Source organism: Leguminivora glycinivorella, chromosome 5 (assembly GCF_023078275.1).
Source record: "Leguminivora glycinivorella isolate SPB_JAAS2020 chromosome 5, LegGlyc_1.1, whole genome shotgun sequence".
NCBI lineage: Eukaryota > Metazoa > Arthropoda > Insecta > Lepidoptera > Tortricidae > Leguminivora > Leguminivora glycinivorella.
Window position 1 is genome coordinate 131,704 of NC_062975.1, and position 19,884 is coordinate 151,587.

General features: G+C 37.6%; 1 protein-coding gene across 1 annotated transcript in view; it reads left to right on the plus strand.

The window, feature by feature from the left end:
* The first annotated feature begins 4,443 nt into the window (after window positions 1–4,443).
* Window positions 4,444–19,884, plus strand: part of LOC125226677 (protein vestigial) — a 41,530-nt gene continuing 26,089 nt past the window's right edge. Inside the window, exon 1 of the mRNA XM_048130737.1 lies at window positions 4,444–4,598. The gene's annotated coding sequence lies outside the window, so the exon portion shown is untranslated. The remainder of the gene's footprint in view (window positions 4,599–19,884) is intronic.

Consider the following 19,884-nt stretch of genomic DNA (forward strand, 5'->3'; position numbering starts at 1 on the left):
TATGTGTTAAAAATCATTGTTCTAGCTTCATAAACCAGGGAGGAAATAATGGAGAGCGTTTATATGTCTTGTTTTGCCTTAATTCAATATCATCACATATTTTTGTTGCTGATAAAATAATACATCCTATATATCAAGGCCTTGTAGCTCGGCGAAAGAATCGTGATCGCGGAGTGCGCCGGCACTGATTATAATTATTTTGTCCAGTTATTATAATAACCTATACAAAAAGTACCGATAGAATAGGTATTCTAATCTATATCTGCATAGAACTATTTAAAACAAACCACAAAAGTTCATAGTTGATCGTTATTGGTACAGTCAGCAACTCAGCTGTGAATAAAGATAAAGTGCCAAATATATGTATACACATACCTTAATGTACCAAGTACCAACACTTGTACAGGAAATAAAATACTCTATACATATTTTTGGCACTTTGTCTTGCCAGCTGTGTTGTTGACTGTACACGATCTAAAAAGGAGCCGAACGGTTATTATAATTACGCGGCGACTTGCGTAGTCGGCGGCCGCGCGATACATAGTGCTGTCTCTGTTCAGGCCCCGTAGCCGAATGCCATTTCTCCGACGCGAAACGAAAACGAAACGCAGTCTGGCTCTGTCGCGCCAATACGCAAGAGCGATAGAGATAGATATCTACTAGCGTTTCGTTTCGTGAGCGTTTGTGCCATTCGGCTACGCACCCTGTTCTCACTACCACGAATTTGAAGAACAATATTGCTGTCTCTCTCAATCTTTAGGCGTCATTCATATATTACGTCATACTAAATGTGACAATCCATGTTAAAGGATTAAAAAAGCGTGACATTGGGGGGTCCAAATAGTAGTCCATAAACCACGTCTTTGACCAACGTGAGTGATATCTCTGTCACTCTTTACGTCTTTACTAACAGAAATTTAAATAACAATAGTGCTATCTCTGTCACTCTTTACTAACAGAAATTTAAATAACAAAAATGCTATCTCTGTCACTCTTTACTACCAGGAACTTAAATTATTATAGTGCTATCTCTATTCTCTGTCACTCTTTACTATCAGGAACTTAAATTGTTATAGTGCTATCTCTGTCACTCTTTACTACCAGGACCTTAAATTATTATAGTGCTATCTCTGTCACTCTTTACTGTGTGCGGGAAGTGCACATACCACGAGTTTGACTAACATGAGTGCTATCTCTATCACTCTTTACTACCAGGAACTTTAATTATGATAGTGCTATCTCTGTCACTCTTTACTACCAGGAACATAAATTTTATTATTACAGTGCTATCTCTGTCACTCTTTACTACCAGGAACTTAAATGATTATAGTGCTATCTCTGTCACTCTTTACTGTGTACGGGAAGTGCACATACCACGAGTTTGACTAACATGAGTGCTATCTCTGTCACTCTTTACTACCAGGAACTTAAATGATTATAGTGCTATCCCTGTCACTCTTTACTTCTAGGAACTTAAATATTTTTTTCGGTTTCGGTTTTGGTCTTGGTTTCGGTTTCGATTTCGGTTTTCGTTTCCATTCCCGTTTCGGTTTCCGTTTTCGTTTTCAGTTTTGTTTTTGTTTAAACTAACAGAACTAAAACTAAAACCAAAACCAAACCAGAAACGGGAAACCGAACACGGGAAACCGGATATCGGATACCGTATATCGGATGCTGGTTACCGGTTACTGTCTACCGTTTACCGGATACCGGTTACCGTCTACCGGTTACCGGTCACCGTTTACCGGATACCGGTTAACGGTCATTGGTTACTGGTTACCGGTTACCGGTCACCGAATACCGGAGACCCGTCACCGGTTACCGGTTACCGGATACCGGTTACCGGATACCGGTTACCGGTTACCGGATACCGGTTACCGGATACCGGTTACCGGATACCGGTTACCGGATACCGGTTACCGGATACCGGTTACCGGATACCGGTTACCGGATACCGGTTACCGGATACCGGTTACCGGATACCGGTTACCGGATACCGGTTACCGGATACCGGTTACCGGATACCGGATACCGGTTACCGGATACCGGTTACCGGATACCGGATACAGGATACAGGATACCGGATACCGGTTACCGGTTATCGGTTACCGGTTACCGGTTACCGGGTACTAGATACCAGAAACCAGGTTTTGATTTCTGGTTTCTCATGTTACAACGTGTATAGATTAGTCGATACCAAGTCGGACACTTCCGATTAGGCGATTTCGGCTCGCATTGTTACGCAGCATTCGAGTGTTGAGTTTCTCACACATGAGGCCCCCTAATAAAATTTGTACCACTCATATTATTGATTTGACTCTCGCAACACAAACACCTCATGCCCACACAAATACACACAAAATAAAATCATTCACAAACTTCAAATCATTCAAAAACTCAACAGTCACACGCGCTCCTCGCGGTCCTCTAAGAACTCCCTCGCGAGAGTCGACACTTCAAAATGAAGCGACATCGCATCGGCTCATCATCCACAAATCCGAAAAGATCCACCGATAAATTTGTACCGGAAAGACCTCACCGCGACAATGTCATATTACCCAAATTACTTCAAAAATCCTCTGAAAGTGAAACAGTTCATTAGGTTTACCGTAAGAGTGAGTGAGACAGACACGCACTGTGCTTCAAATTTGCCTCGCCAAAATACGTTACACACGACTCGAAAGAATACAGTCTTAAGCGCCGCAAGCTTTCATACATATTACGTTGTTGTGATCCAAGCATCTCGTCAAGCTCGATAGGTACTATTATTGAGCTAACGACTTGACCAGTTTAACGTGACCTATCGGACTAATTGATTTGTATGACTTTTGTCACTTGTAATAAGGGAGCTCTCTTATACTGGACGGTGAAATATTTGTTATCGAAGCGTTTTGAAAACGCGGCGCCCTTGATATGAAACACGTGTTGACGACTCGCCGCCCGTTCCCGCTACTACTATACTAGCTATACCTACTCTGTGCACGACCTTATTCTGCAGGTAATAACGTTCATATTAAAGCGCAAGTAAGAAAAATATCAATTAAGTAATGAATCTTACATATTTGTTGTTTAATTGATTTCGTATAGTACTAAGAATATATTAACGGCAAAATTTACCATCTTTCAATTTAGTTAGGTATTTTTCCTTTCCTAAAATTATCAATATTTAAGATTTTGAACAAGCGCCAAAAGTATTGGTATAAGTTTTAATAATTTATCAACACACGTAATATTATATTCATAATAAATTGCAGGATTACGGTTAACAATATTTTCTAGTGAAATACGCCTGAAAATGTGTAACTTACTAAACCTTCTTTATAAATGATAGTTCTGTATGAATTATTTATAAAAATTAGATGTTTTTATATGAAATGCAGGTGTCACAACATAATACAAGCACTTTTTCCGGATTACATTTAATACTTTAGTTATAAAATCAAAAAATATTCAAAGTTCGTTTTTATTTTTTTTTAAATTGAATCAGAACCCTAATTTGATTAATAATTTGTATTTTAACTATCACTAATGATACTTTATACGACAGAAAAAGAAAATTACGGTTATCGAATTATGTCCAGGTCAAGCTATTTTTCCTGGTCTAAAATTAGTACTGTGTAATATGTAATACCTAAATTTAAGCGTTTTCTGAATAAATTTCTTCTTTCTTTCTTTCAATCAGACCAAGTATCATATTTGTAACGCTGCTCTTACAAGGGCAATACCTGCAATTGACAGCAATCTACATAAGTAGCTACTACCATTGCCGCGTTTGATCAATACGCACCAACTAGGTAACTTATCGAGAAAACGCGGCAATGGTATGTAAATTGCTTGGAATTGTGTTGCCCATGTCAAGAGTACCGTAACGCATACAATCATGAACCTGGGTAATTTGGATAATCCGAAATTGCTCAAAGTGCCCCTCCCTACCCTAGGTACTAGGTATTTTTCACTTTATTTGGGGGTGAAAAAATATTGACAAATACATCTAAAAGTTACATACCTACCTATTTTAACTCAGTTCATTGGCCATTCATCACATGAAAGGTGAAAATCGGCTGGAAACCTATTGTTATAAAACTTATAAGGTATCCAAAAGGGTTAATAGCCGGCAAAGTGCAAACTGGTATGTTAACCACCTACACTATTATATTACAAAGTTACATTTTTCACGAGCAACATAAAAAAAAAGCGAGTCGTTCCTCCGTGAACCCAAACTCGCTATTGCCAGGTGCCCTACGAATACGCAATATTGTAAAATAGTTGCAGCAATATAATCAGAGCCGACCAATCAGGGCTAAGCTCCGCCCCTAACGGCCCGCGCCACGTGGGCCCGAGGGTGAAAGGGGCGGGGTCAGGCGCGGTGCGGGGGGCGAGCGCGCGCAGCCAATGGCGCGGGTGGGCGGGGCGCTGCGCGCGCGCGGCAGTGTGCGACGCCGCGCCGCAGCGGCCGACGTGTCGTGTGTCCCGCGAGTGTGGTGTGTGCGCGCTGTGGATCTGGTGTTGGAATACAGTGAGAACGTAGTGTTTTGAATTGTTGGTGCTATGCTCAAGTGTGTTTGAAAGGATAATTGTGCATTTGGATATAAATATAGGTATGTAGCTCTAGGATTACTTAGGGAAAAAGTTTTAGACTAGATTACGTCGTTGACGCACAAATTATTTTAAACAAACGGTCACTATTTACTGCGTGTAAGTATTGTTTAGGATGTGATGTAGGTTGCAAAATGGCAAGTAGTTAGACCTAGGCATAGCTGGGCATTAACTCGTTAATCCGTTAATCGTTAATTAACGAAGTTAACATTTCGATTAACGGATTAACTTTTAAGTTAACTTTAAAAAATGTTAACGGATTCGTTAACTTCCGTTAAATTTCATCGAGTCCGTTAATCGTTAATCCAGCACCCCAAGCGGCTCGCTGCGCCGCGAAAACCACGTTCTTACCTGCTACTGTAAAAGCCCGTAGTACGGCAAAACCTAGGTTTTATCGGTAAAAGCAGATCCGTCGGTTATAAACAGTCTAAAGACCAATTGGCGATTTTGGATCACTTATTCGAGATCTTCTAATCTTATTAGGCGTGCTAGATCGATCACTAACCTGGGAATAGTGTAATCATCAGGCATGGCAGACAAATCGCGCAACCGACGCATCGAGTTAGAGTCCGGTGCGGGCCTTAGATTACTCTACCAAGTTATCAAGTTATATAGTATTTAGCCAACCAACGGCGGCAAAAGCCCGAAGAGACAGTAATTATTACATTTGGGTTTTTTACCGATTGGCGTCACAGGTTTTAAGGGCCCGCGCACACGGATGCAACAGTTGCACGCGGAGCGTAATGGTTTTTGGTGGATACTTAGTAAATAGAAATACATAATACCTACAGTGAGTCCTATTTTTATGACGTGTTAACGGATTATCGATTAACTTTAACTTCCGTTAAATCTACCGAAATGTATCGCTTTAACGATTAACGAAGTTAACTTTTTAAGTAACGCATTAACGATTATCGAAGTTAACTATTTGATTAACGGTGCCCAGCTATGGACCTAGGTATGTTTTACACAGTGGAGCGGCGTCGGTTCCGGCGGCTGACAATGTTGACAAGTTGACATAAATGGTGTCACCGTTCATCACGAACCCTGAAAAGGGTTCGAAACGTCAGGATGTATTGCCAATGAATTATGTATACCTACGCGGTAGTATTTCATATGCGTAATTGCTGGGTTATGTCAGTTATTTTTTCGCCAGGTGGCGCTGTATACGATCGGTTCGAAATTTAACGGTGTCTAGCTAAATACAAGTTTTTAAATGTAAATAATTGACTAATTCAACAGTATAGTCTACAAAAGTGATATATTTTACGCACGAATCGGCCAGTATCGTTATCTAGACAATATACACAAGTGTTTAGTGGCTACAAGTTAATTAGTTGTCATCACAATGGAATGCTCAAAGTGCCAATTGCAGGTAAAAACAGAAGAAATATTAAAATGTTCATCATGCCAATACTGCTTCCACTACTACTGCAGTGGCCTAAGCGAACAGGAATTTAAAAAAATATTGCCTATGAATAGGCCGAAATGGAAGTGCAGTGCATGTAAACAACCCGCAAAAAAACCATCAAGTCCGGTCGTCATACAAAAACACTCGACAGACACGGACTCCGAGGTACATATTCCATCGAACTCAATCGTCAACATCGATGCAAATGCACTTCAAAAATATTTTGACGCTAAATTTGCCACATTGAATGCTAACTTGACGTCACTGCAAGCACACGTTGATAACAAATTTTCTGAACTCACCACCACAGTTAACTCCTGGGATGAACGTATTTGCGCTCTCGAGGCTAACGTCGAATCGTTTTCCAACGACATCACGGCATTGCGGGCCCAAAACGAACAGTTACGAAACGAAATGCACTCTCTTCAGAAACACTGCGATGATTCGGATCAAAAGTCTCGATTATGTAACGTCGAACTACAAAATGTACCCGAGAAAAAAAACGAAAACCTACTCCACATCGCCGAAGCATTAGGTAAACTTCTAGGCACAACAATTACTCAAGGCCAGATAAAGGATGTGCACCGTGTCCCCCATAACCAGGCGTCTGACCGGCCTAAGAACATAATAATACAATTAACTACGCGCCGCCTACGGGATGACATAGTGGCCGCTGCCAGGGTGCGCCGAGGACTGACGGCCGGGCAACTGTTCGAGGCGTCCGGCTTATCTGGTGCTTCGTCAGCATCAGACACAGTGATGGCGGCAACTCCCATATATGTTAATGAACATTTAACTCTTAAAAATAAAATCTTACACTCTAAGGCCCGGGCCTTACGAAAAGAAAAAAACTATAAGTGGATATGGGTAAGGAATGGTACTATACTAATGCGTAAAACTGATGATTCGCGCATTATTGCAATCAAGAGTGAGTTGGACTTCGATCGCTTGTGACGGGTTTATTTACATTCACCTGTGGTAGTTATTGTTTTACCTAAAGTACATGAGTGTCAACATTTATATAATAACTGTTATGCAACCTACTTAATGCTTACAATCAGAATAGTTAAAAACAAATTAATGTATGTAATTAATTGGCTAATATTATGGTATTATTCACTATCAACCAACATCGATTGTGATAAATTAATTAAATTTGATCAGAGGCTATGTATACACATGTGTTCTTACCGCTTAATTCTTAAAATCATTGTTTGTAATATACATATTTTGATATCAAGATTTAAAATTCTAATACCTGATGGGCTAAATAAGTATATATTACCTCCACGAGTACAAATCTATGTTAATAATGATTATAAAAAATACATTTATGAAATAAGACTTATTTTTACAACACTTGCATACTCAATATACTTATATATAAATGTGTCGACCAGGGGCGATCGTACCACTGCATACCTACTTTCACATTATTATCTGAACTATATTACTATTTTGTTGTATATCGTTAGTGTCAAATAAAAAGGATTTATCATTTTATTACCAGAACTGCGGTGGATTACGGTCTAAGCTGGTCGATCTTCGCCTTAACGTACTCAACTCTGCATACGACATAATAGTGTTAACCGAGACTTGGCTACAACCCGGTATACATGATGCCGAGATACTGGGTAGTGATTACATATTGTACCGTCGCGATCGCGACCCTTCAACTAGTTCAAAAAAAGATGGTGGTGGAGTACTTATTGGAGTCAGGAAACCATTACAGGCTACCCGATGTACGGAATATGAGTCTATAGGCGTTGAGGACGTATTCTTGGTTCTACGTACCCCTAACTGTAAACTAGTTATCTCGGTTGTTTATATCCCGCCGGCCTCAAGTAAAGATATATATATTAATCACTTTAAATCTATTGAAAAAATATGTGATTCAATCCTTAACTGCAAATTGTGTATTATGGGAGATTACAACTTACCCGAACTTACCTGGACTGCGGATCAGGGTAAATTAATAGGTCAGACGACTTCTAGACCCAGCGATGCCTGCCAACACTTGCTCAACACTATCAACCTACTAGACTTGCACCAATACAATTTCCTAACTAATCAAAATACGAGAACACTTGACTTATTACTTTCAAATACAAATTGTAAGCTGTCCACTCCCGACTCAGTCCTCAGTAACATTGACCGGCACCACCCTCCATTTCAGTTCAACATTAATATACAGCCTTTTGTCCCATTGCCGTCAATTGATACGCCTAAATATAATTTCTACAAAGCTAATTACACTGATATTATTAGCGAAATAAATAAGATTGACTGGCCACAAGAACTAAATTGCTTAGACACAAATGAGGCTGTAACGAAATTTTACAATTTTATATATAAAATAATAGATGACAATGTCCCTCTATGCAAAAAAAATAACGGAACCTACCCTAAGTGGTTTTCGCAATGTCTTATAAAAACTTTAAAAAGAAAAGAGAAGGTATGGCTTAAATGGAAAACATATAAATCCCTTAGAGATTATAGTGAATTCTCACTGTTACGCTCCCGTTGCAAATCGCTTATGACAAACTGTTTCCGCAAGTACACAGAAAATACCGAGAATGCTATGAGATCAAATATAAAATCCTTTTGGGCTTATATATCATCGCTAAAAAACACAAAATCGAACTACCCCCAAACTATGTTTCTTGAAAATAGTGTTGCAAATACACCTAAGGACGTAAGTGAACTATTTTCAAAATTCTTTGGTTCTGTATTCGAGCCCAAATCCACCTGTGATAGACGCGATTTAGATCTCTGGCCATGCTCCGAATCAGCCGATATCATTTCTGACATATCTATAAGTGCCATTGATATTAAACGCAAACTTCGTCGTCTGGACACTAATAAAGGGCCTGGCCCCGATAGAATTAGCCCACATTTTTTGAAACATACTTCACCCGCTATAGTAACCCCACTTAAAATATTATTTAATAAATGTCTTCATGAGGGTACTTACCCCGAATACTGGAAGATGTCTCTCGTCACCCCCATACATAAATCTGGGTCTAAAGCCCAGGTTAACAATTACCGTCCGATATCGATACAATCCTGTATATCGAAACTATTAGAGTCACTTATTCACGATACAATTTATCCGCTTTTCAAAAATAGAATCATACCCCAACAGCACGGTTTCATGAAAAATAAGTCAACATCTACCAATCTGCTTGTATACTCAAACTATTTGTTCTCAGCTATGGACAAACGTAGTCAGGTGGATGTTGTGTACACGGACTTCCGAAAAGCTTTTGATAAAGTGGACCACCTGCTACTCTTACGCAAATTAGCTTTTAATGGCATAAAAGGGAATCTATTGAGATGGTTCATTTCTTACTTAGACAATCGTACCCAAAAAATTGTCATTAATGGCTATGAATCGCATGAGTCCCACGTAGCGTCAGGGGTGATTCAAGGATCAATTTTAGGACCACTTCTATATTCTATATTTATCAATGACATTGGAAACTGTTTTAGTCATTGTAAATTCGCGATGTTTGCAGACGACCTTAAAATCTATAAAACGGTCAAAAATCAGCAGGACTGCACTCTCGTACAAGAGGACTTAGATCGGTTCAATCAGTATTGCCTAGATAATAAACTATTTCTTGCGCATGACAAGTGTGTTCAAATCACATTCACAAAAAATAAAAATAAAATCTTATCTAGATATGTTATAGGAGGGCAAACAGTCCAAAAAGTTTCGCTAGTGAAGGATCTTGGAGTGACATTTGATGAGAAGTTAACTTTTGATCATCATATAGACAAAATAACAGCCAAAGCTTTTCAAATGTTAGGGTTTATTCTTAGATCTGCTAAACCTCTAAAAAAATGTTCGTCATACCTAATGCTGTATAATGCTCTTGTGCGCCCGTACCTCGAGTATGCATCAGAGGTATGGAACCCACATTACGCCGTCTACATAAATGCGGTAGAAGCGGTACAGAAGCGTTTCCTTAGGGCCCTTCACTACAGACTCGAACGTACAACATTGTCTTATGCAAAGCTTCTGGATAGGTACAATATGAAGACGCTCGCAAGCAGACGTAACGCACAAGATGCTGCAGTGCTGTACAATATATGTACAGGGCATTATAACTGTGCGGAGCTATTAGAAGCTATTAGTTTTCGCGCTTCTAACCACAGGACACGAAACCAGTCCCTATTCGCGGTTCCAATGACTTCCACTAACGCTGGGGTGCGAGCTCCGCTTCGTAGGATGTGTGATAGCTACAACAAACGCCTGGTCTCGGTTGACATTTTCAATAACACTAAAATACGATTTAAGCGTTTAGTAGGCTCATTATTATAGTTCTAAGCCTCCAAAATATTCAATAATATTGTGTAACTAAGTAACTTCTTAATTTGTTTCTTAATATTTTTCTGTTGGTAACAATCTATGTAGCTTTATAAGTTAAGTTCAAGTCTTAGTATAAGTTTGTTAATTAGTTCCGATCACAACGCTGTCCCTAAAACTACTGTCATACCTCCTAGTGGGAATTGTGTTAGGATGTAGGCTATAAGTAAGATTTTATAACTTGTCTGTATAAATATTATTGGTCTGTATCTGTTTTTTTCCCCAATAAAGAAAATAAAATAAAATAAAATATGTGTTTGTTTACATAACCACAGAATATATAATAGTACAAGTACAGAAGGCCCACTGCTTTGATGTTCACGAAATGCCGCCTTTTAAATGCCTACAAAATTCTAACAAAGAAACGAGCTGCACGTGCGCAGCGTCGGACGATAGGGTTGCCTGAGGATTAAAACGAATTAATACTCAGATAAAATGTTATACTATTATATTCCAGTATTGGGTACTTCCTAGGTATATATTACAGTATTTATATATGTTTGTTTAAGTCCCAGCATCACAAACCTTATTGAACATTTCCGTGGGACTTAATCACTAGTAGATCTGTATAAAATTGTCCTATTTTATTCATCATGTATATTTAACTAAGCTAACTTGAAAAAAAAACTCGTGGCGTAAAGTAACAATAGAAAGTGCGAACGTGCGTTCTGTGAGAACGCGTGCCACCCCTGATTAGGCCGCGAACTCGCAGCCGCCAGAATGTACTTGTAGCGCGGCGATAGAATCGCGGAGTGAGCCGCCCCTGACATAACTTACAACAGGTACCTACCTAGCCCGTCAAATTTCATGTGATACCACATCTCGTTTCGAGTCACGGTCAAAGGTCATGAAACTACCTTCATAAATCGGTTCCTATAAACCTACTATTAAACTTATCTGAAATCTTCTCCAGGCTGAGGCGTAGGGTTAGAGCCGGCGTAGCTTTATTTGACGTTCATATGCGCATTGTAATATGCCTACTTGAAAAATAAGTATTTCATTTTCATTAACCTAAAAAAAAATAGGTATCGATCACATTATGAGGACAATCTGTAGGTAGAAGGTAGGTTAGGTACCTAAAACCTACCTTATCAAAAATAATCTAGGTATTTTCCTGCTTGTAACGGCGACTTAGGCTAGGCTTAGGGCCAGTTGGGCACTAATTAGAAAGTAAGGTAGACAGGACATTCTTATTAGACTAGACATAGACAATGACATATTGACAACAATACCTACACACGATAAATCTTGATTAAAACATTTCGTTTAGGTTTCGATTGTATAGGTGTAGGTAATTAGGTACATACCTATGTACACTATGACACTACGAGTAGGTACAGTCGACTACAAAGAGATGTAGGTACCTATCCAATTTTTCACCTTGTTGCATTGTAATAAAGTGAACAAGTGAATAAATCTCTTTGTAGTCGACTGTACCTAATAATACCTACCTATTCTGTACACTTAGGTATACAGTCAAGTGTACCTAATAAATAAAATACATATAGGTATGTATAGCATTTTATTTAAGTTTCTATTTTATAATTGTAATCCAGTGACGTTGAGTATGTACCTATACACCGTGTTTTTTTTGTTTTCCGTTAAATTCGACATGTCGTTAGGTCAGTTATCAGGAACCACCCTGTATACTTATCACTTTTAGTTAAATTCGCAAAACAAAATTTTTCATCGTTTTCATACATAATAAATGAATTTATTAGTGTGAGAGACCCTTAACAATAATATTCAAGTTAGTGTCAAGTGATTGACGGCACATGTCAAAACAAATAACATTGGGAAGTGGTAAAGGCTGTCACACACGTGTTCAGTAATTATTTTTATTTTTTTAATAACTCGATAACCGTAAGAGTTAAGACGCTAGTTTCTTAAAGAAATTAATAGTATTTGATCTAAAGAACCATCCCTTAAAGTACAGAATTCAATAAAAACAGCACGGGAAGCATGGTCGCGTGATAGACGATAAAATATCAGGCCGTCCCTATCGCACTTACAAAAGCGTGCTGGGAGTATATGCCATAGGTACGATAAATAAATAATAGGTACCTAGGTGTTGGTACAAAAGTAGCACAATAATAGGTATATATATACACACACACACACACACACACATAAGATTAATTATTGTTAGTAAATGTGATTAGTATAGCGTAATCTCTAGTTTAGTTAGTACAAACTGGTGTTTTGGCCAGTAAATTAGAGTTAGTTATAACACAAGTACTTACTTATGTAATAATAATAAAACGGTTATGTAGCCTAAAGGAAGAGCGGCGCCTCCCAACACAGGCATTTTGCTTACCGGGCGGCACCATCACCTTACATCATGTAAACAGTGATTTATGAAATAAATAATTTTAATTTTTTAATTTAATTTTTTAATATTAGGTTCCACAGCTCTTAATTCGTCGAGATACGAGCTATCGGACACATTTTCAACAACTTTTGTATTTTGATCCCGATATTTCGAGTATTTCGACACAGCTCATACCTATTAAGTATTTAAGTTGTTTAACCTACAATGAGGCACCATAATATAATACACCATGTTTTTTTTTGTTTACCGTTAAATTCAACACGCAGTTTGGTTCAATATCACTTATCGGAAACCATCAGGTATATCGCTTTTTGTTAATTAATTTTTCGGCTGTATTCATGACAAGAGGGCCTTCATAATAACATTAAAGTTAGTGTCAAGTGTCTGACGGCATATGTCAAAATCAAATAACCCACCACACACGTCTTCAGTAATTTTTATTTTATTTTTTATAATTCGATAAACGATTCGATAATTCGATAAGATTGTAGGTATTTGACCATTTGACCTGAAGAACTTCCCTTAAAGTTAACGTACTTCAATAAAAACACGGTGTATCAAATATCAATATACACCAAACACAATAAACACAAAATTTAGATAGATATCAATTAAAGCCCTCGCAGTCGCAGAGTCGAGATTGCACTTTTAGAACCCCTCGCGTATAAAGCTGTATACACGCTAAACATTTTTGTTTCGAATGTTTCGAAACACGGTTTATAAACATTGTTTATCGAAAAGCGAATAGTAGGTACCTACACAATTAGGTAAGAACCTTCAATATTAGCATAAACGGTTAAACAACTTTGCCCCCTTGTAAAACAATACTAACACAAAAAAACACGGTGTAGGTAATCCAATATCTACCAACGTTAAAATGATATATCGCAAGTCGCAAATTAGGTACTTATAGTATTTTCCCTACTCCCGTACTGTACATTTACACAGGATCGTGCATAGATCTCTAAACCTCCACATAATAGTTATTTGTTATACAAGGGTGCAAAGTTGTATTTTAACGCCGAGTGTGGAATTGAAAAACGAGCAAGTGAAAGGAATCTATAGTTTATTTATGATTCAAAATCATCATTTATTGGTAAATTCTACCAGCTAGTTCAAGATATCAAGTTAAAATTTGTATGAGATTATTTTGCACTCTTGTGGATAAAATGCAATTTTGCTATCTGTTTTCGAATAGCAATGTAAGCCTTTATCAGTTGGTGTGGTGAAAAATACATTTGCACCCGTGTGTAACACAAAACTTTTCCCCTCACTATAGCGAGGAAATTACAACGCAAAAAAAACGCGTTTATCACTGCTTCCAGTAGTTCCACAGGTGGTAAAACATCTTTATCACTAGATTAATCCACTTTTATCAATAATTTTTAAGCAGAACATTGGCTATATTCAAGGTCAAATTACTTTATCCACTAGTGGATAAAATGCGTATTTACCCGCTGGTATTAAAGGCCAAAACGCGTGTTTCCGAGCTAGTGAGGGGAAATAGTTATTTGTTATACAAGGGGGCAAAGTTGTTTTTTAACACACGAGAAGTAAAATACATTTACACCCGAATGTAACACAAAACTTTTCCCCTCACTATAGCGAGGAACTACAATGCAAAAAATGCGTTTTATCACTGCTTTCAGTAGTTCCACAGGTGGTAAATCATCTTTATTACTAGATTCACCTTACTTACTTACTTCCGATGGCGCTACAACCCTTTGTGGGTCCTGGCCTCCTCCACTATCTTCCTCCAGTTGTCGCGATCTCTGGCAACCCTCCTCCAGTTGGTATATTTCCTTATTCTCCTCAGGTCCTCTTCCACACAGTCAAGCCACCTTTTCCGAGGTTTAGCCCTGGGCCTTTTTTGTTGCGGTGTCCACCTGGTCATAATTTTAGGAGCCCTCATATCTGGCATTCTTTCGAGGTGACCAGCCCATCTCAGGCGCTGAGATTTGCAGAACCGAACAAATCTCTTGCTTGACTAGAGCTTCCAATTCATGGTTCATGCGCTGCCGGTAGCTACCGTCAGGCTCCTTTAACGGACCATAAATTCTTCGCAGCACTTTCCTCTCGAATACTGCAAGCTTTACTTCATCAAGCTGGGTGGTGGTCCAGGTTTCACAGGCGTAAGTGACAACGGGTCTAATGATGGTCCGATATATGGCGATCTTTGATTTTACGCTAAGCAGCTTTCAAGCAAGTAATTTACCACAGGAGTAGAAGCACTTGTGTCCGATAGCGATTCGTGCCCTTATTTCCTCACCCGTTCTGTTTTGAGAGGTGAGTGTGGATCCTAAATACTTGAAACTTATCACGCCATTAATAGTTTGGTTCCCTACACATATATTCTGAGGGCTTTCAGGCAGTCTTGTAGTTGCAAGATATTCAGTTTTTGACGCGTTCACCTGCAATCCAAACACCACAGCTTCGGACTGTAAATTTAAGCAGTGATCTGCCATTCTGTTCCGGGACCTGCTGGTTATGACAATGTTTATCACTGCTTCCAGTAGTTCCACAGGTGGTAAAACATCTTTATCACTAGATTAATCCACTTATAATTTTTAAGCAGAACATTGGCTATATTTAAGGTCAAATTACTTTATCCACTAGTGAATAAAATGCGTATTTACCCCCTGGTATTAAAGGCCAAAACGCGTGTTTCCGAGCTAGTGAGGGGAAATAGTTATTTGTTATACATGGGGGCAAAGTTGTTTTTTAACACACGAGAAGTAAAATATATTTGCACCCGAATGTAACACAAAACTTTTCCCCTCACTATAGCGAGGAAACTACAATGCAAAAAATGCGTTTTATCACTGCTTTCAGTAGTTCCACAGGTGGTAAATCATCTTTATTACTAGATTCACCTACTTTTATCAATTTTAAAGCAGTTAATTTGACTTTATTCAAGGTCAAATGACTTTACCCACTAGTGGATAAAATGCGTTTTTACCCGCTGGTATTAAAGGACAAAACACGTGTTTCCGAGCTAGTAAGGGGAAAAAGAACTTATATAATTATGTATATGTATACCTATAGTCTAATATTCTCCAAGAGGCAAAAACGAATTCGTCGGCTTTGTAGCAGTGTAGCTAAGGGTTTTTACGCACTATGTTACATACACGAAAACAAATAGTTTACAGGGTAGGTTTAGGTTAGGTTAGACCTGTGATTTACGGGTGCGCCAAAGTTCATATAAAATTGGTACATAGATTATTGGTAGTCCGAAAATGTTTCTCATACAATTTTACATTATAATGATCATTATTTATAACAATTTTATGTTAATAACTATCGTAACTTCGAATGACTTATGTCCATAATGTCATTCATCATAAATACATTTTATACTAATGTTAATGTTTATATACTTATTGATCATAACGATTGCGAGTAATATAATTTATCGTTAACAGATTAGAAATCACATGTGACAGTCCAGTTAGGTGCGACGACGAGCGTAGCGAGGAGGAGCGTATTAGGTTGACCGTGAGCAAACCAGAAACGACTTTTTAATGTAAATTGTATACTGTCACTGTAAAAGCTACAAGCGCGTTTCTATAAAAACCGGCCAAGAGCGTGTCGGGCCACGCTCAGTGTAGGGTTCCGTAGTTTTCCGTATTTTTCTCAAAAACTACTGAACCTATCAAGTTCAAAACAATTTTCCTAGAAAGTGTTTATAAAGTTCTACTTTTGTGATTTTTTTTCATATTTTTTAAACATATGGTTCAAAAGTTAGAGGGGGGGGGGGGGACGCACTTTAATTTCCTTTAGGAGCGATTATTTCCGAAAATATTAATATTATCAAAAAACAATCTTAGTAAACCCTTATTCATTTTTAAATACCTATCCAACAATATATCACACGTTGGGGTTGAAATGAAAAAAATATCAGCCTCCACTTTACATGTAGGGGGAGTACCCTAATAAAACATTTTTTTCGATTTTTTATTTTTGCACTTTGTTGGCGTGATTGATATACATACTTGTACCAAATTTCAGCTTTCTAGTGCTTACGGTTACTGAGATTATCCGCGGACGGACGGACGGACGGACGGACGGACGGACGGACGGACAGACAGACAAACATGGCGAAACTATAAGGGTTCCTAGTTGACTACGGAACCCTAAAAATGGCGCAAGTTTTTCGTACAACTTCCACAAAACTTTTTAAATAATTTTATGATGAATGATTTTCTTAAACACAAAATTATGAATGTTATTAAATATTTGTATAGAATTTATGATTAAAAATTTTCGGCTAAATGATTATTATGAACAGTGATAGTAGTACTATTGATAATAATGAAAGAAAATTATGATAAGTAAAATTATGAGAAATGATCATTCGGAGCACAAGTCGGTATAAACAATAATATTATAACAAATAATTTTATATGAGCCAATATGGATGGACCCGTGATTTACACAGAAGCAAACGTATTACAGAGTAGGTTTAGGTTAGGTTAGAACTGCGACCCTACACATCAACGAACGGTAGGTATAGTAGGTTTAGGTTAGGTTAGAACTATGACCACACACAATAACAAACAGTTTACAGAGTAGGTTTAGGTTGGGTTAGAACTATGATCACACAGAAACAAACGGCTTACAGAGTAGGTTTAGGTTAGGTTAGAACTGCGACCCTACACAACACCGAACCGCTTTCAAAGTAGGTTTAGGCTAGGTTAGAACTGTGACCAAACAAAATTTTACAATTTGTAAACACAGATTGTAAAATTTTAGAAAACTGTCGATGAAATGAAATTATTTGAAACATTGTCTTTGAAACAATATTCGAACAAGTGTCTGTCGGCGACTCGTGTAGGGGGGTACCCTAATAAAACATTTTTTTCCACTTTTTATTTTTGCACTTTGTCGGTGTCATTGATAATACATATTGGTACCAAATTTCAGCTTTCTAGTCCTAACGGTCACTGAGATTATCCGCGGACGGACAGATAGACAGACATGGCGAAACTATAAGGGTTCCTAGTTGACTACGGAACCCTAAAACAGCAAAACGGTCCCACACAGATAAAAATAATAATAATCTGTGTTAAGAAAAATTGAGAATTCACCGCTCCTGTTGCATCTTAAATGGAAACTAGCACAATGACCCCACTCGCATATTTTTTACAGGAAATTAATTGTAACAAAAAAGGAAATTTAATTTAAAAAATAAGTATAAGACATAAAGATGCGAAACTTAGATACCTACCTAGATATGGTCACTGTACTAGCAATTAATATTTTTAATATTAAATGTTTACTTGCGAAATATAATTTTCACCACACCCACCACTGCACTGGTTCTTCAAAAACTAGCTACTAGCTTTTGCCCGTGGCTTCGCCTGCGTTAAATTCGAAAACCGCGGCATGTTCCATACAAACTTCCACCCCCCCATTTCAGAGAAGAGGGGGATTAGAAAGAGACAAAAAGTAGCCTATATCACTTTCCATCCCTTCAACTATCTCCACTTAAAAATCATGTCAATCCGTCGCTCCATTTTGCTGTGAAAGACGGACAAACAAACAGACACACACTCTCCCATTTATAATATTAGTATGGATTATATTTTAAGAGTCCGTCAAAGTCAAATAGTGGGAAAACGTAAAATTGGTGGTTTCTGTGTCCGTTTTTTGACGACTGGTAAGGTGAAATACCCCATAATGGACGGTGATGCCATTATGGACAAAAAAACACAAATCCTTAAAAATAAGAATCTAAAATTAGTTTCTAAAAACTGACGGCTATGTACCATAAACTAGAGTTGTAGAGCTGTTTCATTTTGAAGTTTCAATTAATTCGGTTATTTTTGAAGGATTTGGCAGCAAGATAAAATTCACCAGTTTACTGAAAAAAATATCAAGACGAATTCTTAGTAATGTTGCTAAGAGAGTTGAGTTCATACATAAAATAATAAAAAAATAATACTCGGTGTAAACTTGAATGCGTTTTACTTACTGCATTAAGCATGATATGAGATAAGGTATAAAACATACTAGTTTGTTGCTCCAAAGATATAAAGAAATGGCGTTATTTTGGGAGTGTCCATTACTGGAACCGAAAAACTGCCTACCTCCTATGATGGACAAGGAACAATTAACAAAACCAAAATTTACAAGAAACAATCCTATGTTAAAATAACTCAAACTAATTGTATTTATGGTTATATAAAATTGACTCATTAAGTATCAGTTGGCTTTAAAAGTAAAATTTTAAACTTATTTCACTGTCCATAATGGGGGATCCATTACTGGAGAACTGCCATCCATAATTGGAGAAAAAACACCTAGTTTTAATTTGTTAAGTATGAAGAAACTAATTGGAGGATCCATTCTGCAATACGCTTGAAATATAAAAGAAGGACAGGACATTCAAGATTTAACACGCTTAGCGGTAGAATTTTTACATTTATGAGTGAAATATCAAAAACAGGCGAATTTTTTTCTTAAACTGTCCATGATTGGGCCCGTTACCTTAGATGCTTAATGATCAGAAACTGAGTCTAAAAACGAACGTAGAAAACTACCAATAGGCTAGTTTCCTATTCCTAAAATAAAATATTTGATGCAGTGCAAGTGCACGAAATAAAGCACCACATAAGTAGAAGAAAAATATGGACAGTGGTTATGTTTACACATAATTTTTATTTAATAAGTCAAAGAGAAAGATATAAAATAAATGAATTGACCGTGACGTCACTCCTCAGTATTTTATAGTAATTCCATATTAGCAAATCGTTTTGACAGCTGTTCTTAAAAAGAAGCTGATTTGACTGTTAGGAAACTAGCCTATTTAGCGTTTTTTTGCTGTTTAATTTTGACGGACTCTTAACTTGATGCTCTCAGCTGGCTAGATTAGATTGATCTTTAAACGATGACTTTTAATCATTAATCTTAAACATTGAAGCCGACAGTCATCACTTCATCAGTTAAAGTTAAAGGTGGTTAAAGTAAACAATAGGTTAGTTTAGTCTTAGTTCCTTAATTTTAGCGAGTGGTTTGATAAGTGGGATCATCTTGAGACAAGGTTTCTAAGACGTGACGACTAAACTTATGTTACCAGGCTTTAACGTCACGATGTTATTAGGTAGGTACAGTCAAGTTGCTCATATCATAGCTCTTAATTCATCGAAATACAAGTTTGTAGGACGTATTTTT